Here is an 18,224-nt window from a genome sequence, read left to right as displayed (position 1 = left end):
AGGAAGGAAGTCCCCAGTTTGGGCTAAATAATCAGCCTTTTCTCTTTTGGTGTGAATTTACATTGGGGGGAATAGGAGGAGGAGCCACAAATGACCTTCTATCCATCTCTCTGTACCCCAATATCTTTCCATCAATAGTGGTAGGAGGCATTTTTTTCCCTTGGCCTGATTTTACTGCTGCCTCCCTTTTCCTCTTAGCAAAAAGCTAGCAAGTGACAAGCTTCTAAAAAAAAAGTTCCTTATGTGCTGAGACCAAAATTCTCCTTTTCTGTTTTATTCTTTCAGTGCTTTTATGGAATCCTTTGCTCTTTCTTGTTCACCTGCAGGAGTTGGGTCTGTGTTTTATTTTATGGTTATGATCTTTCTATCTAGCTGGGGGTCAAAGAAGAAACAGATAGTTGAAAAGCCAACCAAAGAAAGAATGGCAAGTTAGAAGGAAGAATGAATGAATGAATCTTAATTTATTAAAAGGAAAATTACTTACCTCCACTTGAAATAACTTAAATTCCAAATGGGAATTCCAAATGGGAATGAACATCTTATGTTCATTTTGAAGTTGGTTATCCTACACCCCCTCCTTTCCCACATCTACTTTTATGAATGGATCATCTTAAATGTAGGACTGATTTCATTTGGGATAAACAGAAAGTCTCTTGTGGGAAAAACACAGATAATTTTCTGGGCCGAATATTGTGCCCTTGAGTCCCTAATTGTTAACATTAGGATCAAAGGCCTTACAATGATATCCTAGTACAGATGTGAAATAATGATTCTTCCCAAGGGGGCTGGACTACGCTTCCCAGGTATCTGAGTGCCATAGTCCAACATAGTTCAATAACATTTCAATAGCCTCAGAGGTTCCCCACCTCTGTCCAGCCCTGTTGTCAATGATTTCAGAGGTCCTGGCCTTGCCTATTTTTCAGCCAGACACGGTGACACATAAGTTTTTAAAGGAAGTAAACCATCTGATGTGGCAGCATAAAATGGTCTGTGTTTATTTTTGTGTGTGTGAAAATGAACCGGAAGGCTATTTGCTGCCTGGATAAATGCTCACCTGAAAGAGCACAGAACTGAAGTGCACAAAACTACTCAAAGCGCAGTTCAGTCCCAGGAGGTCTGGAGCTTTCGTTGATGCCTATTGTGCTCTGGTACATTCCCTATAAAAGCCAGGGCATGAAAAAGGCCAAGTGGAAAGAGCAGGTTCTTGTGACAAGCTAAACAAAACCTTCCGAAGGGGGGAGGAGGAAACACCACCTCACAGTCTCAAAGTAAGCACCGTGGCATCTATGCTCAAAATATTTTGTCTAAACATCTTTGGAAATCTATTCTGGACCAAGAGAGTCTTAGAGCAGAGATCCCCACCATCTTGTCCATGGATTTGCACCAGACCTGCGGCATGCCAGAAACCAGACCACACAAACCAGCAAAGCCCCATCTGCGGGATGCAGGCAGCACATGGAATCACGCCCCTTCCGGTCCGCAGAAAAACCTCTTTCCATGGAATTGGTCGCTGGTGCTCAAAAGGTTGGGGACCTCTGTCTCATAGCTTTACACAGCTAAGCTCATTTCTTTGTTTCAGTTTTTTGTGCCATCACAAGTGTTTTCCTTGTCAGAGGCTTGCTCCTTTTAGGAGATATCACCCCTGACATTTGAGGAAATTCTTCCAGCTAGACTAGGAATGCCAGCTCGTCAAGCATTTGTAACTGCTTTGTTTCCTATAGTATTGTTCTTTAGATATGATGTTAGGAGTCACTAAGTCAAGGAACTGAGCAGGTGCAGAGAAAAGAAGAAAATTAACTTGCTACTGATATTCATTCACCTGCTTACCAATCAGTTTGCTCTGAAATGTAAACAGGCAGTGATAATAATGAGCAAAAGCCAAATAAAACAGCTTGCTGCTGGGGCAATAAGGAGGAAACACATTCTATTTATTCTAATCCATATCAGAACAACTAACTGAATTTACACATGATGCTAAATCACAGTGTTGTTAGCACTGAAGCCCACATTGTGAGCTATTTAATAACACATGGCTTAGTGTGTTATCTGAAATTTTTGCAGTGTGCAACAAAGCAGTAGTCCTGATGTTTCCTCACCCACTTAAGACCAGCATTACAATAAAAGAGAAGATATTTCCAATAAAGTATTGAACTTCCTTCCTTCTCCCCTCCCTCCCTCCCTCCCTCCCTCTCATTTTGTAAGGAAAATTTCTGTAAAAAAAGGGTTAAATGCAGAAGTCTACTGCATTCAGGCAACAATTCTGATCTAAATCAAACCACCATCACATGCATTACAGAACAGATAGTTTTCAATTTATAACCACAACTGGAACTTCCATTGCTAAGAGATCGCTAAGGGAGTTGTGCCTGATTTTACATGGTTATTAAGTGAATCATTGTAGTCATTAAGTGAAGCATGCAGTTCTTAAACAAATCCAGCTTCCCCACTGACTTTCTTATTGGGAGCCACTCCGGAAGATCACACATCATGCTCACAGGATCCCAGGAACCTGCCACTAACATAAACCCTTGATGATTGTCAAGGGCTTGAATTTTGATCACATGACTGCTGGAACACTGCAACAGTTGTTAAATGTAAAGGCTGGTTGTAAGTCCCTTTTTTCATCAGCATTTCGCTTCAAACAGTCGCCAAATAAACGGTTGTAAGTTGAGGACTATCTGAAAATAAAAGCAAGGGACGGATCTACACGTCATCCCTGACCTGCGAATGGTCTCATCTGTTATTCACATAACTTAGAGCTGCACATGGCAAGGTCTAGAGCAGGGCTTTTCAACTGGTGGTACACGTACCACTTGTGGTACATTAACAAATGGCAGGTGGTATGCAGCCCTGCCTAGCCAAGTGTACTGGAGGAGGGAAAGAGCCAGCGCAGGTAAGGACTTACTGTGAGAGAGTCCTCTGGAGCTGCAGAGTGGCTGGGGCAAGGCAAAGGCCCCAGGCTCACTCCTGGCTCACTCTCCCCCATGAGAAAGGAAGAGGAGGGAGCGGAGACAGGAGAGGCTATAAAAGGAGGCAGTTTAGGTGGGAGAGGGAGAGAGAGAGAAAACAGCAGGCTTGGGTGGAGGCGAAGTCAGCTCTAGCTGCACCCAAGGAAAAGAAGAAAAAGGAGGAAGGAGGGTGGGGGGACAGGAGAGGAGATCAAGCAGGCCGGCCATGAGCCGATCTACAATTGCTGTGGCAGCCACCTGTGCTGGCAGCAACAAACAGGCAAGAAATGCAGTGGGGGAGGAGTCGCCCTCCAAGAGGAATGAAAAAAGGCAGCAATGGCTGGAGGTGAGGCACGAGGGAGGGAGATGGAGAGTGGAAGGATTCTTATGTGCTTTTGTGACTTTGAAGTTCTGGGATTTGTGCAAAGTGGGCTTTGTGTTCTTAAGGAGTGTTTGGCAATTTCTATTTGGCTGATGGCTGATGTCTCGTGTTAGCTTCTATTGCTCTGCTATTGTTAGCTGTAAGTTTTGCTACAAGGGATTTTGAAGTATTTTTCTCCTGAATGGATTTTGCCTGTAGCATTCCTTTATTTATGAATGGAGCCATTTGGGTAGGCTGCCTTAGCCGGCAGCCAGGACTTATTTACATTTTTTTCTTTCTTAAGTGTCCGCTGTGCTCCTTAACTTTTCTTTCTAGCCAGTAGCTAATTCTTAAAGGGGAATGTGTCTTTTTAAGCTAGTTCACTTAGCAGTTTGTCTTTTCTGTCTCTGGAGGCTTTTCCTTGATTATTGAATATATGGAAGAAAGAAAATATGGGGGGTTCAAATTCTTCCTTCAGAAGGAAGTGAGCATGAGAAAGAGGGAGGGAGGGAAGTCCCGCCTTAGCACTTGGCCACCAGCAGCCCTGCCATTGACTTTGCTTGTCAAAAGGTTGCAAAAGGGGGTCACATGACCCTGGGACACTGTGACCATCATAAATACGAATCAGTTGCCAAGCATCCAAATATAAATCACATGACCCTGGGCATGCTGCAATGGTCATAAGTGTGAAAAATGGTCATAAGTCATTTCAGTGCAATTGCAACTTTGAACAGGAGTTGTTTTTTTGGGGGGTCATCAAGTTTTTGACACCTTGCTAGGTGGTTCGCGAATATTGCCATATCCTAAAAATGGTACAATCGGTGAAAAGGTTGAAAAGCCCTGGTCTAGAGTCTCAAGGGATCGTGAAACAGGCAATATGGATTTGTCAGTTAGACATTCAAGGTTATAAACTTGTCTTCCTTCTATTATCAAATTCCTTGCCTTGTGCTTTCCCAGATGATAGCCCTGCAGGTAGACCATGCCAGCTTTAACTGTGACTTCATGTCAGGGAAATCCTTTTTTCTGTGTAATAAATGGTGGGGTAGATTTCCAGAGCCTGCTATGGCTACCCACTGTGCAGCCTCACAGTTTTTTTTTCTTTCATCATCACAACCGCTTAAGATGGCAAATTGGTCTCCTGTCTAACACTACAAAAGTGACAGGAACCTGCAGTTTTAAATAGCACAAAACGATTGAACAAAACAATTTGGGTTTTTTTTGTTTTGTTTTATTGTGTTCTTTCAGAATACAAGGCTTGTTTTGCAAGATTACTCTATGCAAGAGGATTTCTTTTACTTTTAGGCTGTAGCTGACAATCTAGTCATAAAAATACTACTTTGATTAATTCCATTAATTCCATATTTTAGTTGTTCGGCTAAAACTTACTCCTGTTATCAAAACAAAAAAGAATTACATTTGGCTTCTTATATTTTTCTTCTCTATATTAAATATATCCAACTATGGTATTTGTTGTATAAAATGTTTTGTTATCAAATCTTTCTGAAGTATTTGATAAAATTTTCTGTATTATATTAAAAGAAATCCATAAATTAAAAAAGTTTATTTTTCATTGCATATCTTCCTCCTATGTAAAATTGAATAACTATGTCATATGAATAAGACCAATCGGGATAAAGTTACCATCTATGATATGATAAGGCAAATTTCCTGGCTTTGCTAGCAGGGAAATGAGGCTTTCCTACTCCAGAGCGAAAATCACACACTTTTCCCCTCAGTTTAAATCCATAAATCTGCTCCTATGCCATCACCAACTATTCTTTCTTATATGCTTTAAAGTCTAGTAGCAGTATATATAATTTTGCTGTAGTACCCTTGGTTACTGTTAAATAAGAGTTTATTATTTGCTCAAAATGTGTTAAGAGTGGAATTGCTTTAGTTTTTTACTGCTGGGTACTGTAAAAAGGAATTCAATTGTGCCCAATGCAGCCAGTGCAAATTATAGGTCGATTAGATTTTTGTTACTGTTTTAGATTTTGGTTCTGCATAGGCCTGTTTCAAAACTGGTGAAAAAAAATATTCCTATTCTTATTACAAAATGGAGATCATAGAATAACTCTTGATCTCCTCACTCCCTTCATAAGGTTTCAGACAGTTCATTGACCCCCAAATATTTATTATATGAACATAATGTTACTATTAACTAATAGTGTTATGTATTATAATAATAACAATAACAACACAAAACATCAACCTTTGTGTTCCCAAAAGTAGGATATTGACCACTTTGGGAAATCCTGAAATAGAAGATAGCAATGGAATTAAAGGGAAGTTAAACAGTTTATTTTGTTTGGGTCCATTATTTCTGTATTAAAAATACTCTTAAATACTGTTTTTGTCATATATTCTTTTATTCCATTACAAAGGCCAAACACAAAAACATTTTGATTGAGAATATTTTCTCTTGTTTTACAGAATACTCTTGGGTCAAATAAATCATATATGCTTCTAATGTTTAAGATACAGTATTAAATCACGAATAAAGAAAATTCATATATTTTTTTTAAGAGACGGGTCAGGCAGAAGGAATGGTCAGTGCTTTAATATGAAAAATGAACATGTAATTTTTCTAAGAAGAGTTGAAAGGGAGTCATTCAGTTTCAGTTGGTGCAAATATTCAGCATAAATTTTGAACACACTAATGATCTTTCTGATATTACTTCTCAAATAAGAGAAGTCATATATAAACCTCTGACATAAGAACAATAACATGTATAATATTATATAAAAGAAAAATCTAATGCTCACAAAAAATGTCTTACTTTATCAAATAGCCAATGGAACAGTGTGGAAATAAGCTCACATTCTAGAATGCAGTTAAATATATATTTCAGCATATGGTTGGTTGGTTTTACTTTTCCTTAATTGTGAAGCTCTAATCTCAGAATTTGAACCTCTGCCTGCTGTTCATTCAAGGATCAAAACCTGCATTTCATTCCTAGACAGAGAAAACAAAGATATATTCTCTATAGTGTTATTGCCCTTGTGTCTCAACATTTTAGCATTAATCCAGACTTCAAGTTGGGATGATCAATGTCCTATTTCTGCATATTTGAATTATAGTAAAAGTAGTGTGCCATCTGGCATTTTACGGCATAAGTGGATTGTTTGTTTATTTACAAAACACCGTTTTTCCTAAGTTTCAAATATAACTGTTAATTACTGAGATTGCTAGTATCAGATGAATAAATACATCAAATTTCAGCTAACGTTTGTAGTCACGCTGTGTTTTTTAAAAATCTAATTTATTTTTCTTTCAGCCATGATACATAATTTTAAGCACATTATTTATTGTCACTGAGTTTGGGAATGGGGAATTGGTTTGCAGCTTGGGGAGAGAGCACATGCTTTTCATGACCTGCCCAGATAGGTCTTGGATGAACTCAGACTTGTATGTGTTTCTGCCAACCAATCTTGACATACTGAGTTAGACAGACTACAGTCAGACAGAATATTAAATGTGTTTATGTGTTCATTTGTACTTTGCATAATAGTACAAAATGTCTACGGAGATTCTCAGTCATCCAGGTCATAGTTATCCCAAAGGTGCTTTTTCACGAGGAAGAAGCTGAAGAAGCTTCTTGGATGAGAAGCGAAACGTTTTCAAAGAAAAACAAAGTCTAGTTGCCTCGTGAAAAAGCACCTTTAGGATAGTACAAAATGTTTACCAAAAATTATCAGCTCTCATTTCTTTAGAAATGTCTGGATCAGCTGGCTTTGGAGAGATGCTTACAAATGAATGAACAGTTGTAGTTCAGGTGATCTGTCCAACTTATGAGGATTCCTCTGGGGAATGTACTGCAGCAGAGATTTGGCAATCTAACTTTGGTATTTTAAAATTCTGTTCAAGGAAAAGAGGAACTTTGCTTTTTCTACATAAACTTTCCAATGATTATAATCTTTATACGTCAGTGCTGCATATACAAAAGTGGGAGTAAGTGCTACTGTAGGAGATGAGCAGGCTCAGCCCAAGGGAGGGGTCAACTGCATCATCAGTCATGAGTCCCTTTGCACCTATAAGAGATCTAAGTCCAGCCCACCATGAATTCCTTATTTACTGTCAAATTGCTTTAACTGTTAGTAGTTCAGATTCTTGTAAAGAACTTAAGCTTGCAATACATCTTTATAACCATTTGAACTGCCTGGATCTCCTAATTTCCCGGGCTCTTGAAGCTACTGAACTCAACAAGATTTTGCTTCTAGGTAGATACATCTGGAATTCTAACATTAATTACTTTATAGTAAGAAACATTCATAGGCTTAACTTTTAAAAACACAATACATTCAATCTAGCCCTGTCTACTAATGCAGATCTTGATTTAGAATGTAAGCAACAAAAATATCAGTGAAGCAATTCTTACATTCCAGAGGTGAAACCTTTGGTATTTATTTATATTTGTATTTAGCAGTTTTCAATTTTTTTAACATTGAAAATACCATATTTTCTTCAATGCTATCATTTCTGATGTTTTGTTTAAGAAGTTTCATACTTTTCATGCAGCAGATTTGCTGATCACTTTTACATCTAATAAGTAATTATTTAATCATCCCTCATTTTGGGATCTTTAATATTTGTCCCTCTTTTTCTGCTTTCTGTGGCAATACAGTATCAACTGTTGTGTCATAACTCCTGCTTAGATAGAACTACAGAGAGTCCTTCTTAGTTCAAGGAATGTATATAAGTTTGTAGAGTAGAAATAAACCACTTCAAAGTTTCATAACAAATCTTGTACTTATGCTGATAAGATTAATAAAAGATTCTGCTTCAAAGGTATTCATGGCACATTTCTGTTAAGTTGTCTTTTCTCTTTAGTTTATGAATTTAATCATTTAAATATAGGTTTTATTAAAGGTGTTTTTAAAGGAAGATCAAAATTAATACAAACTAATGTAAAATAGGGGAAAAAAAGAAATCAAAGAAAGAGCTAAAGGTGCAAGACAAAAAGTAAAAAAAAATAGGAAAGAAAAAAAACGATACAAAGAACTCACTTTCAATTTTCTTTATAGTAGTTATAAATGAATTATAATTTTATCACTTATCTACAGTAACAACATACTGCTGTTCTGTCAATAATCTATCCTGTCTAATCATTAAAACCATAAACCTTTATTTATTTATTTATTTATTTATTTATTTATTTGTTTGTTTGTTTATATTTCAGGCAAAAAATAAATAAGGGGCTTCCAGTCAGCTGGAATTTTGCTGTTGTCTTTTTTTTCAGATCAAAATAGTCAATTTAGCCATCTCAGAGAAACCAGTTGAATAAATTGATAAATTTATTTTGTGCCTACTCCCACGAGTTAATGATTCATTTTTTTCTTTAAGTTATAGAATGGATGTCTTGATCCTCTCCCCCTTTGTTTCATTTGGTATAATTGTCTATTTTAAATTACTGCAAATACTGATGGCAGCTACTAAATATGGTACATTATGCATTTCAGGGACCAATAACTTGCTACCTTCCAGAGGTTTGGGACTGTAGTCCCCACAATCACTTGCCATTGGTTAGGTTGGGGCCGATGAGAACTGATGTCTAAAATTTCTAGTGCACACAAAATTACTTCTCTGGATCAATAGCTGAAAAATTAATAATAAAATATCAGTTATTAGATTTCCCCAGTATCTCAAAGATTGAAAAGCAGAAGAGGAACATTAAATTGTTCTGTGCTGCTGAAAACACTTTTTCTTTCTTTCAGCAATAGTGGTTCAGTATCAGCAGATATAATCTTCAGCCTACAACTCATTGCAACTAATATGAACTTCTGCATTAAAATAGATTGATTTACATCTGGCACATTCAGTGCAACTTAACTTACCATCTCAGTAAAACAAGAAGCTGCTCTGGAAATCCCAGAGGAATGCAGATATCACGGAGAAGACAAGAAAAAGATTGATAAGCAATGCACAGTCTGTGTTGCAGCCTGCTAACTTTACATGTCTTGGTTGTTCCTAAATACTAGGAATACTACTAAAGCATAGTATCATATAATTATAATTATATACACAGAGACACACACAGACATACTAATAAAGCATGAAAAGAAATTGGGACGTAACACAGAAGCTTTTCTGTCCTAATTGAAATTGGGGTTTTGGAATATGTATGCATTGTCTCTTGTTTAATTTTCAGTAAATTATTATGGCATTATATTTGTACTTAATGAGCGTTTTTATACATAGCCAATTTTTCATTTCCAATGCATGATATCAAATCAAATTTTAATAGATTCCAATGCTACTGGAACAAATAAGACTATTTATTCAGAAAAAGATATGCATAGATGATGACAATATTATAGAAGAAAAGGAATTACATAAATGTGAAGCATGAATCTTTCACATCAAGGTAATATTTATTCCAAAGCCTCTGGCTGCAATCAAATATTATTATATTATAAATGTGTTTATATTTTATCAGCACAATATTGAATAAACACACATGTTTTTATTTTGTAAACACAAGCACTGATTTTTCTCCTTTTTTCTTTAAACAGGACCTTAGAGTAATCAGTTACCAAGTAACCTTCTTCATATAGTGGCTGAAAGGCAGAAATGATATTTTTATCTGAGTATATACAAAAGGGAAATGGCTTGTACTCCCTCTGCCCCTACACTGTTGGTTCATATTACATGAGTTTCTCTGTTTATATGCAAAATGAAATAAAATGAAAATCCCAGCACTTGCTTTCAAGGGGAACTTGAAAAACAGAAAGGCACCTTTGAAAAAAAAATGACATCAAAGTTAACTCTTTTCCAAATCCCTTATGCTACTTTGTGGCAGTTGAAATATGCCTACTAACACATTATTCAAAGGTCACATGTAGCCTTTGGCCTGGGAAGTGGGGGAAGGGGAGGAGAGGAAGCCATGCATTCCCTAATGGCAACATAATAATATTTTATTGAGTTGTTTAATAATGGATTTTCCCCACCCCAGTGCTCAAAGTTTTGTTAGATTCAGTTGGAGGAGCAACATACCTATGTGGAATGCATCCCTAAAAATGTCTTATTTATATTCATATAAAGGCCATCAGCATATATCTTCTATACATATTTGTACCCAGACATATTATTGAAGTTTCTTTCTGCTGAGAAACATTTATCATGAGGGGGAATCCACAGTGGTAAGCAAAGGTGTACGCAGAATGTAAAAGTGTCCAATTTATCATAGTCATGGAATTATAATACTGTTGATCCTTTTATTTATTAACCCTGGGAGCTGTTCCTGGACACTATTTCGGGGCCCATTTAAGCACAGTATTCTTTATTGCACAGTTAATACAGCACCTTCCTTACTCTAACTCCCTCAACAAATCTGTATGCTCCATAGGATTTTATTTTTTATCAAATTTCTTGACTAATAACATGGCAATCATTTTTACTATGTAGCTGTATATCATTTAGTCATTCCTCTGTGAAAAGCAGCCACCAGGGCAAAATTTAAAATTAAAGAACTCAAGGATTTAGGAGTATAAAGAGCCTCTATTTTGTCATTAAACAGTTGACTATTTGAACTAGGTGTAAGCATTAAAACCAGTGCCTTGAACACTAGAAACTATACAGTTGTACATCAGTTCTGTGCTGCTCAACATATTAAATTAGTTTGTCAGGTAGTAGTTAATTTACTAATGAAAGCTTTGTACTGCCTATGAGTTTATAAGTATGCATTGCCTTTGGCTACTTCTAAAACTATTAGGAATTTTCAGACCAATTATTGTGACTCAAGTACAGTATAATATATGTAGGCATTTTTAAAAAATACTTTTAAAATCCACAATTCTAGAGGTATGACTATACTGGGAGGAAAATGCCTATTATAATATTGGTACTTCAGTCTCGGTGTCATGATTTATTGTTAAGACACTATTGNAAGACACTATTGGAAATGGCTTAATCACATTAACAAGGCTTCACTTGATATACAATAACATGTACCACAACCTGATCTTGTCACCTACGCTGTCTCTATTTTACATGGACTGATAGACAGCAATTTGACTTTCTTTGCATTGTACTAATTTTGTTATGTGGGGTTTTTGGTGGTCTCTGATTTTGGTTGTTTTTCTGCAGACATTTCATTACTCAACTAGATAACATCATCAGTGCTAGAAAGGAGTGGAGTTCGGTCTCTGTTTATATACAAGTACTGTAGCTTGCCCTGTCAGTGTTGGTGGGAATGTTCTTAGTGGGGCCTGATTAGGCTGTTGTTTTCTGATTGATTGTCTGAGTTGATAGTTCCTTGATTGGGGTATTGTTTCTTCTTGATTGTTGGTCTAAGCTTGGTATTAATCTCTGCTTATCTAATTTTGTGATGCCTAAAATTATGTTTCCCCTTAATTTTCACTTACATAATTTATAATATGTAAAAATGTCAGATGAATCAATACAGCCAGTAAAATGAAAGGTATACTTCATGAGAACACATGTTCTGCCTTTTTACCCTTGGGTTATGATGTTGTGTCACACGCTCCCTGGATGCCAATGAATATTAGGTGCCTTTATAAACAAATACAGATGAGGATAAAGGCAGAGGTGGAGAAACATTTTAAGCTACTTTTGGTGTGATGACATAGGGGTTTCAAAGGAGATACCAACAGTTCCTAGACATGCCAGTACGTGTGCAGTGGAATCTCAGTGGTGATGATATTGCTGTTCAGAGGAAGCTTTGGGATCACTTACTACTGTAGAGAAATTGCTCACGGAAGAGGGTGTACACTGCTTCTGTTCTTATTACTTTTGAATTTCAAATTCCTCCAAACTATATTTGTCTTCTGTGAGATACAATAAATAAAAAAATTGTTGTAACCTAGCATGGAAAAAAGCAAGCTGCGGACTTTTCTGGAGTAGGCATGCATAAGAGAAAGGAAGAAATAAACACTGATTAAATTTCTGCAGTATCTGTGCTTTAGATGTTTGTGTAAGTCTTTAAATCCCCCCCCTCTCTCTGTCTCTCTGTCTGTCTTTTTTTGCCTTTGGTGGAAGTTAAAGGTCATGATGGGAAGAGAAATTCTAAAGGCAAAGTCACTCCCAGTCTGTCTAATTATTAAAATAATTTAAAACAGAGCCCAAAACCTATTAAGGCACTTTGCATTTGGCCATTTTAGAGATGAGACATGAGACATGGGATATTTAGGCTGCATTTAAAAAGAAGGGAAATAATGCTTAGAAAGGAGCAGAACTATATCCACAAGAAAAAAACAACATCTCTGATTTTTTCCTGAAATTGTTTATCATGAAGTGCTTCAAGAAACCTTTGGCATCATCAGCTTTTACCTTTTCTAGAAAGGAGGGGAGACAATCTTAAGTTACCATTTTATTTATTTATACATTATCTACAGAACTGGCTAGACTGAAAAAAATTATAAATATGGTTGAAGAAATAAATATTTACTTGGGAAAGGATAAGGAGCAATGTTGCTTCCTATTTACCAGAGGCTAAGTATAATTTCCTGTTTCCATTAGTATTCAAATATTTTTTGAATATTTGTCACTTGTATTCTAATTACCTCAGTATTTACATAGTACTTGGAATTAAATATTCACCTTCTGGCATCCTTACTCTCCCTCTTTTCCACTTTTCATCCTGCCTGTTAAAATATGGTGTAATCATCAGGGAAGTTTTTACATACAATTTTGTGAAAAATGTAAATCCTAGTTGGGATCACGCAAAACCATGGTTTCCTTTAACATTATTTTGTTGTAAAAGTGGTAGTGGCTGAGTTAACCCCTAGTGCTAAATCATACATTGTGGTTTAAAGGCTGCAATGAAGTAGATTTACATACCCCACAAAACAACTAATACAGTGCAGTGTATAAACCAGCTGCTGGGCCTTACAAAATATGGACCACTTTGATCTTCTAAATTAGCACTGAAGTCAACTAACTTTATATGTCATTATTTGCCAGTTAGTGCATATGCTCATCATATATTCAGGGACATGCCACCTCTATGAGAATGATTTGTAATCTTATTTAATTATTCCTTAGTCTGATTATTACCTAAAAGATCGGGTTTTTTTTACTCCTCTCTCTTACCTTTGTGTGCAGCTGTGAACAAAATGAACCATTTCATATCTGCAAGAGCTTTTCCAGACAATTAATTCCTTTCTGCTCTGTACATCTATAGAACTTTAGATGCAGAAGAAAAAATAAGAAATTACAGACATCCCTGAGTTAAAAGGCATTCAAGAGTATTCATCATTTTCTGGTGATTCGTAGCACAGTGATATACTTTTCATTTGTTTTTCAGTTGAGGGCCAAATGGGGAACTAAAGATGAACAGCTTCTTAATCAAAGTTCAAATAGCGGTCAGAAGAGCTAATTGCCATGCTGTTTTCCATATTCCCAAGGTGCAGAAATGTTGCATGCCAAATCAAAACTAATAAATATGCACCATACGCTTCCTCCAACTAGATCTGAAATAAAGGGCATCACTGATGAAAAATATTCTTGGAACCTAATTTCATTTCTAAATTCCTTTCGTTAATTTCTTATGAACGTTTATTTCTTTTCTGCAGACAGTTATTTTTCGAAACACGTCTAGGATTGATTTATGTTATGCCTGTATGCTTGAACTATATTCACAAAGACCTTCTGTCTGTTTTGAAAAATTAGTAAATATATTCAGAATAATGCTTTCATTTCAGGTTTAGATTCATTAACTTTGTGGACTTCCATCATGTAAAAAATGAGATCAGCATTAATGTGTAAGAAAAAAAAATTACCTCCTTAGAGCCTGCCCATATGTGCTTGAATAGTTGTTATTAGGTCATTCATTAGCAGGGTCTTTATAAACGTTGCATGTACTCTACGTGCCATGGAAAGCAAAATTGGTACAAATAACCTATTAAATCAGGCAGCCGGATGTTTTAGAACTCTGTGTTTTTAAAACTCTTAAAAGTTGCTGGAAATAAATGAAAGCAATTTTAAGGAAGAATTTCTGATGTCCCGAAAGCATTATTATCAATTCAGCAACTATGTATAAAGGAAAATAATGTGTTTATAGAACTACTAGCAATGTGCGGAAAGAAGAAAGAAAGTTATGGAGACAAAGGAGAAGCAATACTTTTCACCTCCCCCAATCCTGGCATTTTATTGGAAACCTTCTCACTGCTTTCAGTGGGAAAAAATCATCAAGAGGTGCATATATTTGTTGGAGATTAATTGGCCCCTTCATGGTACATTTCCTTCCCTGACTGGTATCAATAAAGGGCTACTGTGCCACATATCTCAGAAGGCAGGTTCAGAAATCAGATACTTACATGCATTCAATTTTGTAGCTACTACAATTGTTGGCCGAGCAGAGATAAAAATAGCCAGGGAAATGATTGAAGCCTGGGAAATGGGCCCCTTGTCAGTCAACAGGAGTGCTGACTTACGATCAGATTACCAAGTGCTTTGGAGCCGAGCATGTGGCAGCACAAGGAAACAACAACCAATAACTTAATAACTGGCTATCAATACCCCAATTAATAACTAAAAGTCACATACATCCAAGCGTCACATAAATATTATGTATAGAACATCCCAGTGCACACATCCTGGAAAGAGAGAAGTGGATGGGCTCCAGCACGAGTCCAAAAGCTTGGAAGACTAAACCTCTGGTCCCAATGACCAACTCAGATTGGATCCTGCAATATTATCCTGGGACACGTATATTTGCCTTCACTTTGATTTTTCTTTTTTAGGTCCTCAAACCTTGACAGGTTTTCTTCAAAACTATTGTTCTCTGATTATCGCCTTATACAAGCCTCCTGTTGTTCCCACTTCCTTTTCTTTAAATTTAACCCTTTTATGTTTTTTTCTTTGCTATTGTGTATTAATGATAATTACTATTGTACATATTGGTTCCATGTTGTGTTAGAATATAGACTGGTAGCCTACGTAGATGCATGATGATGGTGGTGGTGGTGGTGGTGGTGGTGGTGGTGGTGGTGGTGGTGATGATGATGATGATGATGATGATGATGGTGATGTTCTCCATTCAGTCGAGTCTGACTCTTGGTGATTTTATGGACCGGGTCTCTCCACATCTTCCAATCCTACACCAGTTCTTTGAGTTTTCCTATGCTCTGCTTGGTGTCAGCTTTGAATGGTGTCCAGCCACCGTGCTCTTTGGCTGCCTGGTTTTCTTCTCCCACTAACTCTTCCAAGCATTATTGCTTTCTGCAGATATAGGATTTAAAGTATCCATGTGTTTCTCCAGAAGGAAGGAGAAATGTTTGTGGGGAGAGGGAGGGAGAGAGAGAGAATAGGTTGGTGTTATTATTCTCATCTGGTGGTCACCTGAATTTAGGCAGTTCAGATCTGTTATTCCTAAATGTAGCCTTCTGGAAAGCCCTTACAACATAATGGTTTTCACCAGATTTGAGGATCCCAGGGAGATCCTGCAGGGTAGCTATATGAGATTAGGTGATTTTTGTTCCCCCACTTTGTTGGGTTTTATCTATTTATTGTATCTGTTTACTTTACATGTTTGTGCAACTATATAAATATGCTGAATAGATAGATTTGTTGTGGTGGTTGCAAATTGTTGAATTGCATAAGTCACCTTATATTTTCCTTTTTCAAAAGGCTAACTGGAATTCAAACACTGAAATGAATAAACTGATTCATTGGAGTTCTGTATTTAAATTTGCCCCTTTTGATATCTTGAATAATTCTCCAGTTGAGCTTGTTTTATTTTTGCAAAGAAAAGCTTTGGAACCAGACAGGAACAAAAGGTTAGAGTTCTTCTCATCATTTCCAGTCAAGCCAGCACCTACACTTCCTATTTACACTTAAAATAGATTCATGCAAACTCTTGAAATGGCTTAGATTCTATATCAAGCTTAGTCCTCAAACAGAGAAAATGTCCCTGCTAATTCTATGTACTGTGTAATTTTATTTTTATTTTCAAGTGGGAAGATCAACTTGAATGAGCTCTTGCTTATGCTGACTGAAAGTAGAACAGTTGAGAGAATTCATTAGTATAGTATTATTGATAGATGCTTTCAAAGTAAAATATGTATTTTGTGTTTTAAAATTTTCCAGAATTTTATATAGCAGATTAAAAGGTGATAAATCAAAACTGCTTCATTTTCATAATCTATTGCTTACCATTTTACCTAGCAATGAACTAATGTCATACCAATCTTTTAGCATCTAGATGAATCCAAGAAACAAAATACCCTTATCTATTTAATTGTAATTCAAGGTCATCTTGACTTCTGAGACAACTAGTGTCAAACTTGGTGCTCAAACTCATGAGATGATATTCTTTTGTGTTGTCTCCTTGTGAAGAGCTTTTGATACAAAAACTAAAATACCACAATTGTTATAACTGCATAAAATATAGGATTTGCTGGTTTCAAACTCAGCAGAAACTGTTAAAAAGTACTTTATTTAATACCCTGAACGTCCTATTTTTCCTGTGCTTTTCTTTTTACTATGTCCAGCAGTGCATCATTTCATCATTTTTCCCTATGTTCTTGAAGTAGAAGGGTTTTATTCTCTTCTTCCTCAGGGGTCTAGAAAATTAATGAAAAAATGAAATATAGAATTAAGAAAAGAAAAAGGATAGGGAAAATTAGAAAGCTCAGGGAAAGAAATATAATATAAAAGAAAAATGGGGTAATACTTACTAAAATGAATTTTTAAAACATCTTCTGGTTGTAACCGAGAGTGTAATTCTATAAGTTTTATTCAGAAGATGATTTTATGGTATTCAAATGGAGTTGACCTGAACTGTGGGACCTCTGATTCATTACAGGATAAACAAAACAATTACTTCAGTTTCTTGCATTGCTCTGTGACCATTTTGTTGCTTTGCTTTCTTGTGATTACTCGGTGCAGTCATGAGGAAGGTGACCAAGAACCTACAGAGCTTGTGGCTTTTCATCCTGTCTTACTAAAAAAAAAAGCAAGTGAAGAAATGAAACTCCTCACTTGGCAGACAGGATGATAAATGAAATGAGGAAAAATGAAAAGAGAAGTGAGGAGGTTGCATCTCTTTAAAAGTGTGAGGTAAACAAATGTTTAGAAGATTAGTTGTCTTTAGATAAGTAGGTACCATCAAAGACTGAAATGAGACACGTCAAGAAGTTCTGCAAGTTCTATCTCATCTTTCTCTGTGTGAAGAAATGGCTTTGATTTGTAGGAACCTACTTAATTAGGCTGGGCAACTCTAACAAAAACATCTTTGTCAAAATCTCTGGAGAATTTCTGCTTGTTGGTGAGATAATATTAATGTAGGTGGATCAATGATCTTACTAAATATGAAGAGTCTTCTTATGTTTCTGCATCTACAGTTTCTTCTCCATGCCATTGGCAAAAAAGGAAATTATTTGCATATGATGGCATGAGATTAAAAAGATATAGCCAAGTTAGACAACCTAGTGGTTTGGGGCTACAATTTATTTATTTGTTACATAGATTTATATGACTGCCCAACTCACACATGGTTGGGGGCATACAACAGTTACAGTTCCCTGCAACAGAGAACAAGATTATAGGAATTCATCATGTCCTGTTGTGCTAAGGTATTTTTAAGGATACACAGTTGATATAACATTCTATCCTGGTTCCTCACACCTCAGGGACCTATATATCAAATAATGGGGAGCAAAGAGAGCTTGATGTCCACACAACAAGTTTTTGCCAATAAATTTGTGACTGTTTCTAGCCCACTTCTGCCTCAGTTTGATTACTATTCCCATTTCTTGTTCCTGTTGCTAGCACCAAGACTGACAACAATTTAATTAACTTGAAGTAGATGAACAAAGATAAATAGACAGGTGGACAAACAGGAATAACTACCATTGAATCTCTGTATTTTATAGGTTGTGATTTCCATTCTGAGTAATGTTTTTGTACCATCTTGGGCCCCAGAGGAACATTTGATGCTTCTAAAAGTTAATAA

This window comes from Protobothrops mucrosquamatus, unplaced genomic scaffold, assembly GCF_001527695.2.
Source record: "Protobothrops mucrosquamatus isolate PMUCROS unplaced genomic scaffold, P.Mucros_1.0 scaffold384, whole genome shotgun sequence".
NCBI classification, from domain to species: Eukaryota; Metazoa; Chordata; class Lepidosauria; order Squamata; family Viperidae; genus Protobothrops; species Protobothrops mucrosquamatus.
Note: the sequence above shows the minus strand (reverse complement) of the source record.